This window comes from Bemisia tabaci, chromosome 4 (genome assembly GCF_918797505.1).
Source record: "Bemisia tabaci chromosome 4, PGI_BMITA_v3".
Lineage (NCBI taxonomy): Eukaryota > Metazoa > Arthropoda > Insecta > Hemiptera > Aleyrodidae > Bemisia > Bemisia tabaci.
The window spans coordinates 38,416,604-38,430,772 of record NC_092796.1 but is presented as its reverse complement, the minus strand read 5'-3'; the positions used below and the strand labels follow the sequence as shown (position 1 = coordinate 38,430,772).

At 41.1% G+C, this 14,169-nt stretch overlaps 1 protein-coding gene across 6 annotated transcripts in view; it reads right to left on the bottom strand.

The window, feature by feature from the left end:
- dati (zinc finger protein datilografo) overlaps positions 1 to 14,169 on the bottom strand; it is a 169,018-nt gene that overhangs the window by 115,119 nt on the left and 39,730 nt on the right. For 3 of the 6 annotated variants that reach the window (XM_072299806.1, XM_072299809.1, XM_072299810.1), the window contains exon 1: positions 5,326 to 5,621. The exons of 1 other annotated variant lie outside the window; for it this stretch is intronic. The gene's annotated coding sequence lies outside the window, so the exon portion shown is untranslated. Of the gene's footprint in view, positions 1 to 5,325; positions 5,622 to 14,169 lie in introns of those variants that run through there. 2 more of the 6 variants (XM_072299811.1, XM_072299812.1) reach the window with 2 other exon arrangements.

The following is a 14,169-nucleotide window of genomic DNA, read 5'->3' as shown; positions in this document are numbered from 1 at the left end:
CTGAGCCCGGAACGGACGGTATATCTATAGCCTGTAACTTTTTTTTCAGTGTAGACCTTTGACAAAAAGGTAATTAAATTATTGGTGATAGAATCTACTGTCCTCTCGTATTACATCTACCAAGGTACCAATACTCAGGAAAATAGAATATTACGTACAGTTAATGCCACCAAAACTTTGAATAAGTTAACTCAATAGTTTAAAGTAAGATGGTTTGCTAAAATTACTATTGTGAAATCTGGAGTGCACTTCACTCCAGGGCCGGATTAAGGGGATGGCCACATGGGCCGCGGCCCATGGCAGCAAATCTAAGGGATGGCAAAACTTTGCAATTTTTTAAGTGTAGGTATAAAAAAAAAAAAATTACAAACGAGAAAAGGCGACAAAATCTCTCATTTCCTGAGAGTATTGTGATTTCTAATTTTGTCGTTTCTGAGTGATACAAGAGACAGCACCTTTAATTAGTCAAGTTAAGAGAGAAACCAAACACGCAATTTGGCCCGGAACGGCGTGATTTAGAGGGAAATGATGATGAGGACTTGAGATGAAAAGGAGAAGCCCTGCTCGGCGCGGCGATCGGCATGTAACACATATTAGCGCCTACAAGACTGCTCGAATACTTCACGCATTGCATCAAACACAGTGCGGTCATTGCGGTCAGCGTGAAATGGATAGCGCCTACAAGAATGCATGAATACTTCACGCATTGCGCCAAACACAGTGCGGTCAGCGTGAAACGCATAGCGCCTACAAGACTGCGTGAATACTTCACGCATTGCGTCCAACGCAGTGCGTTCAGTAGCGGTCGGCGTGAAACGCATAGCGCCTACAAGACTGTCGGAATACTTCACGCATTACGCCAAACACGGTGCGGTCTGCGAGGCGCAGCGGCGGAAGTTAAAATCATTGAGCCACATTTATGTTTGTTCTTTCATAATTTTTCCTTTCATTTCTTTTGAATGAAAGGCCTTGTCCACACAGAGATAGGTTTACGAAACTTAACTTTCGCGCAAAGTTCTATGAACTTATGCTAGTAGTGTTGACAGGGTTTTTCCAAAAAATGTGTTCAACACGAGTAAATGCGTGACCATGGGCCGTGGGCATGTTTGTGCCGCCATGGGCGGCAAGTAGGTGAATCCGGCCCTGTTTCACTCCCAAACATTTGATTGACGTGAATAAAGAATAAAATTACCTCCGTGAGAGAGGAGTTTACTTTGCATTAAGGGTTCTTCCTGTTCATTAAGAGCGAAGTTGTCACCGCAAAAAGAGCGGATCCCGATCAGTCTCCATCAGCTTTCTCAAGACTGATTCGAGCGATGGAGTGAAGAGCACTCAATACTGCACTTAGGGTTGGAATATCCCCCCCCCCCCAAAAAAAAAGGAAATCTAGCTAAATTTACCGTATTTTTACGTGCTCTTGGTTCTTTTTTTCATTTTGGGATAATGAAACCGAGATTATTGAGTACTTTGATCGATACTGCTCTCCTTCTACTTACAGAAGCCTCTCCATATTTTTTATGGACAGGCTTTCTTCCCCTGATTAAAAAATAACGACGAACTAAATATAGATAGAATTCAATCACCATTTTAATTTATTCATCCATCGCCTGCGAAGCAACCGGGATATTTTTCCACCACACACAGATTCGAACACAGTTTGACTCCCTTTTGCTATGGTTCTGTAATTATAACAGATAAATCCGAGAAAAGGTCAAACCATTTTTTCGCCGTGCCACGAGCTCATGCAAAAAACAAAAACGTCTCCGTTGATTCCCCTCACAATAATTCGGATTTTAGAGTAACGTCGGCAACGAGGCCGCGCAGCGCGCAAATTTTCAGCGGCGAACAAATTGAACTTGGCCGCGCTCGGTTACACAATTTCATGGAAAAACCGCGGGTCAACTCCGCCGTGCTACGGAAGAACGCCGTATGAACATTCGAGAGTTGCCAAATTTCCATTCATAAAACATGTATTTTGGAAGACATTTATGCATATTTTTCTTTAAAATTTTCAGATATTTTAGAGTAAATTGCGTACAAAATTGTTTGTAAATGTTGGGAAAAAACATCCGCAATGGAGATGTTGCATGCATGAGGAATTTGCGATTTGACTGTTGAATTTTATGTAAAAGTTCGCGAGAAACACGATGGTGCTACTGGTTCTCTCTGAAGTCATCTTCCAAGCTCAAAAAAGCTCTCAAGTTGAGGCCAAAATAGAGGGCATATCCCACGCTATCCTGAGAGTCCACCTCTACATCACGACAAACTCTCCATGCAAAGATAGGGAGCAAGTACATTAGCAGGGTTGCCGTGTTTTCAGTTCTGGAGTCCCCAAATAAAGTGGCAGCCCTGTCAATGTATTTGCTCCCTCTCTTTGCATGGAAAGTTTGTCTTGATGTAGAGTAGACTCTCAGGGCAGGGTGGGATATCCCCTCCATTTTGGCCTCAACTTGAGAGCTTTTTTTGAGCTTGGTAATTGATTTCAGAGAAAACCAGTAGCACCATCGTGTTTCTCGTAAACGTTTACATAAGAATCAACTGTCGAATTGCAAATTCCTCACACATGCAACATATCCATTTTCCTAGTAAAGTCGGTTTTTATCGAAGGAAACTTGGCAACGCCTGAGGGCTCTTACGGCATTTTTTCTTAGCACGGTGAAATTGAGGGGAAATCGGTCTCCGGTTCCGATCCGGCATCGAGGGAGAGGTGCCATTATTTACGCCAACAAATTAACCTCATTTTTCTACGCAGCTCGAGCTTGGAGCCGATCGAGCCGCGGAAAATGTAAAATTTCAATTTCTCCGCCATAATTGCGGACTGCAACACCTCGCGGATACTTGGCGCGCATGATGAGACCCGGGACAACGGTTATTTACCCGGCCGCCCTCGAAAAATCCTGCAATTTAAATAAAAGTTCAGGGAATCAATTATGCGGAGTGCCCGTTTTCAGGCTGAGGCACCGTTTTACTTCGTGATGCATCGCGCTAGAAAGCAACAAGTTGTTGAAAACCTACACCGAAAAATATATTTGAAACTTTGCACTGGAAAAAAAAAAAAAAAAAAAAAAAAAAAAAAAAAAAAAAAAAAAAAAAAAAAAACACATTGGATCTGGAGTCCAGACTCTTGAAAACATTGACAAGAAAAAATACTCTTGATTCAATCTGATTTTTGCTTGAATCAAAACGAAATCCGCTTAAATTAAGAGGCTTGGTTCTTGATTTAAGCTATATTCTGATTGAATCAAGAGTACTTTTTCTTGTCGATGTTTTTCAGAGCCTGGACTCTAGATCTAATGTGTTTTTTTTCTAGTGTGGGTTAGTTCAGTGTTTCCATTCTATGACTGTCAAAAGTTCCGGGATTCGGAACTTCTAAGTTCCGATTTTTTCCACTCTATGACCGTCAAAAGTTTCGGAATTATTTTTGGATTTTTTCAAAAGTTCCGAGAAATTTCTGAAAAATGCAAAAGGTCTGGGACATTTTGGAAATTTCAAAAGTTCCGGGAAAATTCAGGAAAATCTCTAAATTTCGGAATTTGGTACTAGTTCCGAGAAATATCAGCACTGGGTTTCTTTCGGAAGTAAAACCAAAATCAACTCATATTTCGTGTTGATTGTGGTATATGTTTCCGTTGAATTTAGAGCAGAAATCATAGGGGAAACTGAAACATCCCAACGTCTGCTAAAGGCTTGGGGGTTACTTCGTGTTTTACTTCGCGTATTTACCATTTTTGTGTATTGAACATTTTTTGTGTTAGAAGGTTGGATACCTTTTAGGCCCTAAGTGTTCCGTTTTTCGACAAGTCCATGCTCTTCCTATACAAGGACTCTACTTACGACTAATTCTTTACATGTGACCAGAAGAACGGATCTTAGGCGTGTTTTGCAATCCAATTCCACAAAAATCGCTACTCTGAAAAGTTAGTAGCCACAGAGTAAGGTTTATTTACACATTTAAAAGAATAAACACAACTTATTGTGAATCTTAGTTTTACCTCACAAATTGGTACCGGGAATGGTGAGCTGATCGGATATAAGAGAAGATGACGTCACAGTTTGGACGCGCAGAGCTAGAACGCTCCTAACGGATAGTGTTAGCACAAGCAAAACGCAACAATCAATTGAATGACGGAACCGTTGCAGGTAATGTGCAGACAGGGAAAGTGTCATGAAAATACCTTAAACAAATTTGAGCGAATGTTTTCACATCTGCTAAAACTGCATCTTTTAAGTTTGCACAATGGTTATTACGATTTTTCAGCTACGGTGAATACATCATTTGTTCCAGTCGGAGCTGACGTGAATGTGCAGTTTTATCTCGTTCCAAAAAAAAAAAAGAGCCTCTAACCTTGGCTAAAATATGTATCGACAGCCATCAGTTAATATGCAATGTTGTTTCGGAATAACCGTAAAAGTTTCTAAGAGAGCGATGATTGTGAAGATTATTTTGTTATTAATGTACTATGATAAAAAAACATTTACATGGCAAATCCGTTACTTTAAAAAATATCGTTGAAATGAACCAATTCAGTACATTTCACATAATTTACGTGTTGTTACAATTATACCTGTCGTTATTATTTTTTTTTAAAAAAAAATACATCAAACATGACAGTATTCGTGCTCATATGGCAAAATGTAAAGGCAATTTCATTTTTTCGAATATTTTCGTTTATTTAATTTTTAATATCCGATTTTGGGAGGTGTACCTAAATGAAGATCAGACTATTAAAGAAGATTGTCTCATTGATCCGAGGCGCTGTGAAGCAATGCACGAGAGTTTTTCATCCTTTCATTTCGATTTACTTCCGAGATAACGAGAAGACATGCATGAACATTAAAAATCCCGATGTATGATCATGTTAAGTGACATTTTTTTTAATTTTTAGAAACACAGATTTTTAGTTGAAAAACTATGTGGGCCATTGCGGTTTCAAAAAATTTCAGACTGGCGAGACCAAAAATCAAGATGTAATCTTCTCTTTCTCAATTTTAATACTAAAAAAATAATTGATACTTCAAATTTTCGAAAAATGCTACTCAGAATATTCATGCACTGCATCTCTCAACTAAAAAGGTAAGTAGCGAAAAAGGAATGAGTTGCAACGCATGTCGTGTGATCAACTGGTTTTAAGTTATACCTACATAGCTCACTTTATTTCGAGCAAAACGGAGTAAATAATAATTTTAAACGGACTTCTTAGTGAGAAGTAAGTTTTCCGATTGACCTGGGTGTATGCGAGAGAGAGCGTGGATAACTGAGACTGATTCGTCATCTGAAAACCGACTGGCGTGAAGCTAAAAACTGACACATGGCAAAATATTTACCTTGCTTTCGGTGATGCAACAATCCTGGAGCAAACTCAATTTTCACTTCGATCACTCTTTACAACGCTGGGTCAAAACGTCTAAAAATCCTTGCAACCACCGGACAGCACGTAAAAAATTGGGGATAGTCAACCGCGGTTCACTTAAAAATACAAAAGGATCACAATTTAAAACGTAAAAACGAAGAAAAATCGCGATACGGGAGCAGCGGTGGGAGGGGCGGTGTTAGACAAAGAGGTTAGGCGGCACGAGTTATTGGATAGACAAGGACGGAGCGCGGAGGGGTGGGGGAGGGGGGGATTTCGCGAGGAGGAAGAGGAAACGTGGGGAGTTTTTGCGGCGATAATGAGAAAACACACTTGTGACCCACTACGCGGAGCTATACATAAAACAACTGCATCTTTTGCAAAGCGAGCAAAGTGCAGCATGCGATGCATACGGCATATGGCTCCCAGTGTCAATATTTGCCGTGCCAATTCAAAAACACCCGTGCATATCATTACGGGCCGGGGGGGAGGGGGCACTCCGCGCCGGACACCGTTCCCGCTCCGCGGTGAAGGTTCGGCTCGAAATTTCGCGGAGGATCCCGAAACGAATTTGGTCAGTGATTCGCGCCCGCGACCTTGACTTTTGAACTCGGCCGTCTGGACGCCCGCCCCCGCGGCCTGAGCGCAGCTTATTAGAAATTCGCGTCGGGACGCCAAGTGCACCGGACGGGTGCTTGCCGCCGCGCCGGGAAATGCGAGCGGTTTCGGCGACGGAAATTATTCGATTTGGGAACCGAGAAAAAATTGAAAAAGCGTCACGACCTGTAGTGTTCTTTTTTTGATTTTTCAGTTTTTCAAGCTCGTTTGAGAGGGTTTGTATGAATATACTTCCAATTCGTCGTATCCCTTACGAAAAAATGTAACTCCATTACAATGTTGCCAAATTTTTCCTCGCAAATTGCACAATAACTAGAAGAATCTTGGGCGTTTCAAACTAAATATTTCACAGATTTTTCCTCAGACTCCATACAAAAATCAGAGAAACTTTGGATAAAAATTGCGAGAGGGCACTTTTGTAAAATTAATAAATTGCTTGAGTCAATTTAGCAACCTTGGAATGAAGTTACGTTCCTTCGTCTGGGAGATGACGAATTGCACAAAAGTTATTTCTATCTTCCTGATTTCCACCTCACTCACTCAATTATAAGGTGATACAATGTGCGAGTTTTATGACTTACCTGTCTTATAAAAAATTTTAAAGTAAAAAAAAAAAACAAAAAAAAAAAACCCAGCAAAATCATAAAAACGAATGTTCAGTTGAATGTCATATCCCATTCATTGTTTAATTTTTTGTTTTATTTTACGTACGTGCGTGTGTTAGTTTACGGAAATATTTGTTATATAAATCTAATTACATTTTCATTTTCCTTTAATACTTTCAAAAAGAACTTTCGGGACTCGGAAGGATATGGATCGTATTCGATCGTGGCTCGATGTATCGTATGATTCAAAACAATAGAACATAACCTCAAACAAAAATGTTGGGGCTCAAGTTAGAATAGTTTAAAAAGTGGAAATTACCAACAATTTAATTTTTCTTCGCCACTACCCTGTACACTGCCACCATACTAGTACTCATAAGAATAACAAATCAGTCACAAAAACCTTTTTTCACAAATCATTCAATTTACTTTTGAGGCTATGTATCCCTGCTGTTAAACTAATGGATGTCGATACAATCGTAGCGATAGAAGGCCTGTTCGATGTATCGAGTACGATCTTGCCCCTTTGGTCCACAAGGTGCCTCCGCATGTTTTCCTGTTACGGACCCTCCGATACGATTTTGCAGTAAGCATTTAGATCCGCTTGAGCAAGGGGTTGTAGGTGGTAGTTGTAGCTTGATGAATGGGGTGGCGGGGGCGTGGGGCAACGAGGGGGGGGGGGGGGGTTCGGGCGGAGCCGAGTAAGTACGTGCGTGTCGCGATGTCCATTAGGAGCGAGGCTCACGTCGTGTCGTATCAGGCGGCGTCCACGCTGAAGAACAACGTATCTCCGCAGGGTATCCAAGGGAGCTATACGCGGTTTCCGGAGCGCGGAGCCGGGAGACGGGAGACGTCCGCGTCTTCCGGAGCCGGAAGCGAGGCTCGTCTTGCGCCAAATTGGTCCGCTCGAAAAATAACTGACCGTAAACTAGGAGTTTTAACGCTTGGCCTCCCTTGCGTGTCGCCGCCCCGACCAATGGAATCGCCGCTCCGCCATTTTTAATCGCGGATTTCCTTCTTTCCGCCGCAGTTTTCGCTCGCCATCTTCCGACGCCCATTGTTCCGGCGGCGGACCCGCCGAGGAGCCGTTCCCAGGGTTTTTTTCGCGCCCCCCCCCCCCCCCCCCCCCCCCCGACGCCGACACCGACACCGACGGGCACCTTGCGCGGGAGGACTCCGACCGGCACGTCTAATGACGGCAAATCGACGGCAAGACGACGCGACGATGAAATGACCATGCGGAACTCACCGTGCCGAGGGCATGTATTAAGGAGCGTATATAGCATTGAGAGCTTGGCTGGGTGGCAGTAGAATACTGCCGTGCTACGGATAAACGCTGTAAGAACATTCGAGGGTTGCCTAATTTCTTCGGATGAAACATGTATTTTTTTAAGGAAAGTCACACTGAAGGAAAAACTCCGGCCGTGGAAGTCGTGCTTACCAGTGGCGTGGCGTGAATTGCGATTTATCGATTGTTCTGCCATTTAAACCTATGGAAAATGATCGATAAACAGGGTGTTCGCAGCAAACACCTTAATAATCGATTCTTTACCAAAGGTTTAAATGGCAGAACAATCGATACATCGCAATTCACGCCACGTCACTGGTGCTTACGAGCTATATAGACATACCGTCCGTGTTCCGGGCGTAGCACGCGGAGCAATCAAAGCTACGACTCCAATGCCCGGAAATTTAGGCCTCTGAATTCGGAACGGACGGTTTGCCTATGTAGCCCGAAACTTTTTTTCAGTGTATGCTTACTTTTCCTAGAAATTTTCAGATTTTCCAGATTGAATTGGACGTATTTCTGTCAAACGGAACTAAGCGCCAATCTGAGTTCCTTTTGAGGAATTTAGAATGCCGGATAGCGCGTTCTGACAAACGGAAGTAAGCGCCATGGAGAAGCACAGGAGGAATGAGCCCGACGCCCGGTTCCGCCGCCAATTCAAGCCCCTCTCTACCTTCCTCCCTCTATGGCGCCAGGGCCGGATTAAGGGGGTGGCCACATGGGCCACGGCCCATGGCGGGAAATCTAGGGGACGGCAAATTTTGCAATTTTTTGAAATGTAGGTATTAAAAAAAATCGGATTTAGACAAAAATTACAAACGAGAAAAGGCTAAAAAATATCTCATTTCCTGAGAGTATAGTAATTTCTAATTTTGTCGTCCTTCAGTGATGCAAGAGGCAGCATCTTTGATTAGTCGAGTTAAGGGAGAAACCAATTACGCAATTTGGCCTGGAACGGCGCTACTTAGGGCGAAATGATGACGAGGACTTCAGATAAAAAGGAGAAGTCCTCGGCGCGGCAATCGGCATGTGACACATATTAGCGCCTACAAGATTGCACGAATACTTCACGCATTGCATCAAACACAGTGCGGTTTTTGTTGTCAGCGTGAAACGGATAGCGCCTACAAGAATGCATGAATACTTCACGCATTGCGCCAAACACAGTGCGGTCAGCGTGAAACGCATAGCGCCTACAAGACTGCGTGAATACTTCGCGCATTGCGCCAAACACGGTGCGGTCTGCGCGGCGCGGCTCGGCGCGGCGGCGGAAGTTAAAATCATTAAACCAAATTTTGTATTTGTTCTTTCATAATTTTTTCGTTCATTTCTTATGAATGGAGGGCCTTGTCCATTAGAGATAGGTTTACGAAACTTGACTTTCGCGCAAAGTTCCGTGACCTTTTGCTAGTAGAGTTGACAGGGCTTTCCCAAAAAATGTGTTCAACACGAGTAAATGCGTCTTATGCACCCCTCCCCCGCTGGCACGTTCACTTGATGGTTTTTACTGATGTTTCAAAACGAATGAGAAGGGGGCGGCAAAACACACTTGCACTTCTTGGAACGATTGAACCGTCGATCGATCATTTGATATTTTCTGAATTTTACAAACCAATTTTTAACAATTTCCAAGCCTCACATCGCATCGTAAAACCCCAAGTATGTGTATTTAGGATTTAATCGATAATAATTCTGGAATAACTTCAAATGTACGTTCCAAGTGAATATTGCATGTCAAAGGACAGAGCGTAGTTTGAAATATCGTATTCACTTGAAACGCACTTCTGGAGTAGAGTCATAGTAATTCTTGGTCATATATCATATGAACATATCTGACGTACCGTAGCGTGATGTGACGTTTCGAATTATTATTATTATTATTATTTTTTTTTTTTTTTTTTTTTTTAAAAAGTGTTCTAAAATCGAAAAATTCTCAATGGATTGATTGATTAGTGAATCATTCTACAGAACTCTGTGCAATCCTCTTAAAAAGGGGCTTGCAGATTCGGGGACGGATTAAGGTCGAAAATTTTTGAAATACCCCAAAACTTTCTTTTTAGATTTGTAAGCTAACATTTTAAAAAAGAGTAAATGCCAATTTCGTCTCCAGTCTACTCAAATGCAGAGTGCAGAGCAGGCTTCGCACGGGATATGAACCAAGGACCGCTGCACCAACGTCTCGGCGTGTCCGCTCGTCGCCTGTCTGGGTAATATTCACGACAGTGCGGTTAATCTCCGGGGACTGCTCGTGGCACGCGAGCGGGCCAGGCTAAGTGGATAACTTTATTTCTCCAGTAGCCAGACCCCCTCCCCCTCCCACGACCCCCCGATGGTCGCGGTGCGTAAGTTAATTAACGGGTGAGTGGGCCGTAAAAACGTGTTATCCACCCGGGTCCCCGGCACAAGCACACAATGAGAATAAGACCCGTGCCGGTATCGGCCCTGCAACAGGTAACCGCCTTGTAAAAATGGGCAAATTCAACAGGAAGGGGCCATGCCACGTCCAAATAAAACGGAGGAAAAGAGGTTTGAAGTTTTACTTCTCTAAGCCGCAATTTCGGAGAATAAGTTCGACACTTATTGCTGTATTATTGTATCTGTTGAATTTCAACGATTGTTGAAGCTGGAATTTCGGAAAAGTTGAGGTTTCAGGGGAAATTGAAAGTCTTAAAGTCAAAACGTTGTTCTTCATACGAAAGTGCGTAGCTGTATTTCAATGTTTTCTTTCTCTCAGCAAATTGCATTTTTACCGGTAGAATTTTGGACATTTCTAACTGAAAATCAGATTATGCCGATTATTAATCAGATTATCAACCACAACACCAGAAACAGAACAGAAAGTCTACTCATAAAAATTAATAAAACAGCGGCTCGAGGCCATAACTTTTTCTCTAAACTACCATCAAACATAAGGAAAAAAATTAAAGATGAGCCCCGAAGCCACAATGCCCTGGTCAGACATTATCTAATTGAGGAATGTCCATATTCAATCAACGATTTTTTAAAGGGGACAGGTTGATATCATTGTCTTTTTTTTTTTCTTTTTTCTTTTTTTTTTTTTTTTTTTTTTTTTTTTTTTTTTTTTCTTTTTTTTTTTTTTATATATACATATATTTATTCTTGTTTCTTGTTTAGAAAAATTCGACGCATTTGTAGAAGCCATGTGCAAGCCAAAAACAAATAAAGATATATTATTTATTTATATTTATTTATTTATAAGATGTTTTTCTTCCTCTCATTTTATTTAAGGCTGTCCATGGATCATTCATTAATCCGCAAGGGGCTGCAAAATGTTGTCAATCTGGACAAGACAAACTCAGAAAAATTGAAGATTTTTTTTTTTTAGAGATTTTTGAACATCCTCCAACAATTTTTACTCGGTTTTCTGATCAAACCGTTAAACCGGAAAAAACAGATAAAAAGACCTCGGGTTTCAGGTTGGAACTCCTCAATGGATCTACACATTTAATCCCCTCACGGAGCGCAAAGAAACCATCCACTGCCGTGAAACGTGTGAATGAATCCAGGTGCTGGGCTCTCAGCCTCGGCATAACACTAAACAAAAACCACTTATCTCCCATATTAACCCATTACAGATACGTGGTTCGTGCTCCGTAAATTAGACGAGGACAGTCAGGACAGTGGCCAGTGGCAAATCTAATAAAGCAAGACATCGCGTGGCCAATCAGATGTGGGCGCATAACTCAAGGATCACGCAATTATAAAGCTGTAAAGCAATAACTTCACGCCGCTCCGCCCGCCCCCCTCCCAGCCCCCCGTCGCCCCCTCCGCCCCGCTCTGCCCTGCCCGTCAAAGCTCCGGACTTTTGTTTCATTTCCACATCTGCGAAACCAGTTTCGTTTGACATGTTACGTTTGCTAAATCAAACATTCCTCCTCAGCTCTCAATTCGTTCTCTCACTTCTTGAAAAAACGCCGCATGAACCTTCAGACGTTGCGAAATGAATAATATTAAGACATTCTTTTTCGGGAGAAAATTATGAATACATTTCATTTATTTTCATAAGCAGTAGAATAAAATGTCTAGAATACTCTCTCAAAAAATAAAAATAAAATTAGTCACAAGTTTTCCGGGAATTGGTGTTTTGTTGAAAGAAATTTGGCAACGTCTGAATTTTTATAGGACGTTTTTTCTTAGTACGGGAAGGGTGGCGATCGGACTGGACGCAAGAGAATGCTGCATTTAGCGTTTATAAGTCAGCTACTGGAGAGCTTCAACTACAGCGAGTTCGGTAATAAAGAGTGTTCTTTAAATGACGCTCTCGCTGGTTGACTGGTCACTAAATAGTCACTCAATCATCGAGGTTCATTTGTATTCCTTCTTCTTCTTCGTCTGATCTTCCTTTTTTAAAAAGAACTAGAACACCAAAACAAAGACTAGTCATAACAAATGTTGTTGTAAGAAAAGGCGTATCCCCATGGTGATGGCCCCATTTATTAACGGCCGCATATTTTTTTTTTTTTTAAACTAACAAAAATACCTCTTCAAAATTTGTTGTAAATATTCCTGAGGAGCGGTGAAAAAGGTTAACAGTATACTCAAGACCAATTTTTGCCAAGTTTTCTCATGAAATAGTGAAACATGAGCGGAAATTTGCATCGTTGCAATCGCAAATGTTCGCAAGATCGCAACAATCTTCAGGAATCGATATAAATTGTGACCTTTGTAGGGGATTCCGTATAGGTTGTACTATTTGGTTCATTAAGTCCTGCTCTCGGTTTCCCCACGGTTAATTTAAACGCATTTTAAACCAAACCAAAGTTGAATAAGATTTCGGTTGAATGAACAGAACCGTAGGGACAAATAAAAAAAAAAAAGAAAAAAGAAGAAACAAAAACACGGCTGTCAGAACTAAAAGTATGAATGTTGTATTCTCAAAGAGATAAAACTCAATCTCCGAGAGTTGGGCTATACCAGGAATAAGGGGAATCATTGCAAGAAATTATTGCATTTTACTTTTTTCATGGCTCTAATCAATTTGGGATGTTTAAATAATGAAGAATATAACGAAGCAAACATGATAGTACAGGAGGATTTCCCGTTTCCTTTATTGTCTATCACATTCTGAACAACTCATGAAAAGTTAATTAATAAGCCCAGTCTGACGTCTGACACTGCAAACAAACTATCACTGCTGTAAGCCCATGTTGCGTCTTGGCTGATTGAAGGGTGTTCAAACCCATTTAAAACAACCGATTAATCGTTTTGCTGTTTCGTTTTTCTTTTAACTCCATGTAAAAATCATGAAAATCATTCTGCGAAGGAAGATTCTTTATCCCTGATTTGTATCATATTATTATTTTAATTTTTATTAAAAAAGTTTTGATAACAGTGAATGTTGTAATTTTGATTTTCCCCGTTAGGAAGATGATGCCTTCACTTTAATTTTTCAATTTGACTCGTAATAAATCTAGGTGAGTTTAATGATTCAATCCTCATTTCATACCGGGTTCGGATTCGCACTTGAGCCTATTGATAATGGAGCAGGGCAGTAGAAAAAGTTCAGGAATAAGCAGGAATATTCTCGAGTTCACTACCAAGATGACCTCTTGAATCTAGAATAAAATCGATCGAATCAAGCAGATTTCTGCTTGATATTAGCTACTTTCTTTTTGATGCGTGCATATTTTCTACTTGCTAAAAGGTATTCTGCTCTTGATTCAAGATAAAATCGTACTAGCGGCAAATTCAAGAATATCTGCGTTAATTAAGTCACCGTTTTCTAGCGAGAAGCCTTTCAAACGTACCTTGGAAAGCGAAATAATATGCGTATTTGAATCTTTAAAAAACAAACAGTAAGTCTATAATCCTTCCCCTTCAAAAAAAAAAAAAAAAAAATCAGCTCTGATTTTTAAGATGCAGTGCCTCTCCCCGAATCAGATTAATACGCGGTCAGAGCCAGAGACAACATACTTACGGGACCTCGAACCGCTATTTTACGTATTGGGTCAAATTCACTTTCAGGAGTCACCGCCCATCAGATTCGCCCTACGATCACTGATGGCTGAAGGTTTCAGCATCTACACTGGAAAAGAAAAACACATTGGATCCAGAGTCCAGACTCTTGAAAACATTGACAAGAAAAATGACTCTTGATTCAATCAGATTTAATAAGCTTAAATCAAAAAGAAATCCGCTCAAATTAAGAGGCTTGGTTCTTGTTTTAAGCTTATAAATCTGATTGAATCAAGAGTATTTTTTCTTTTCGATGTTTTTAAGAGTCTGGACTCTAGATCCAATGTATTTTTTTTTCCAGTGTGCTTTCGAGAGCCCAGCCTAATTTGCA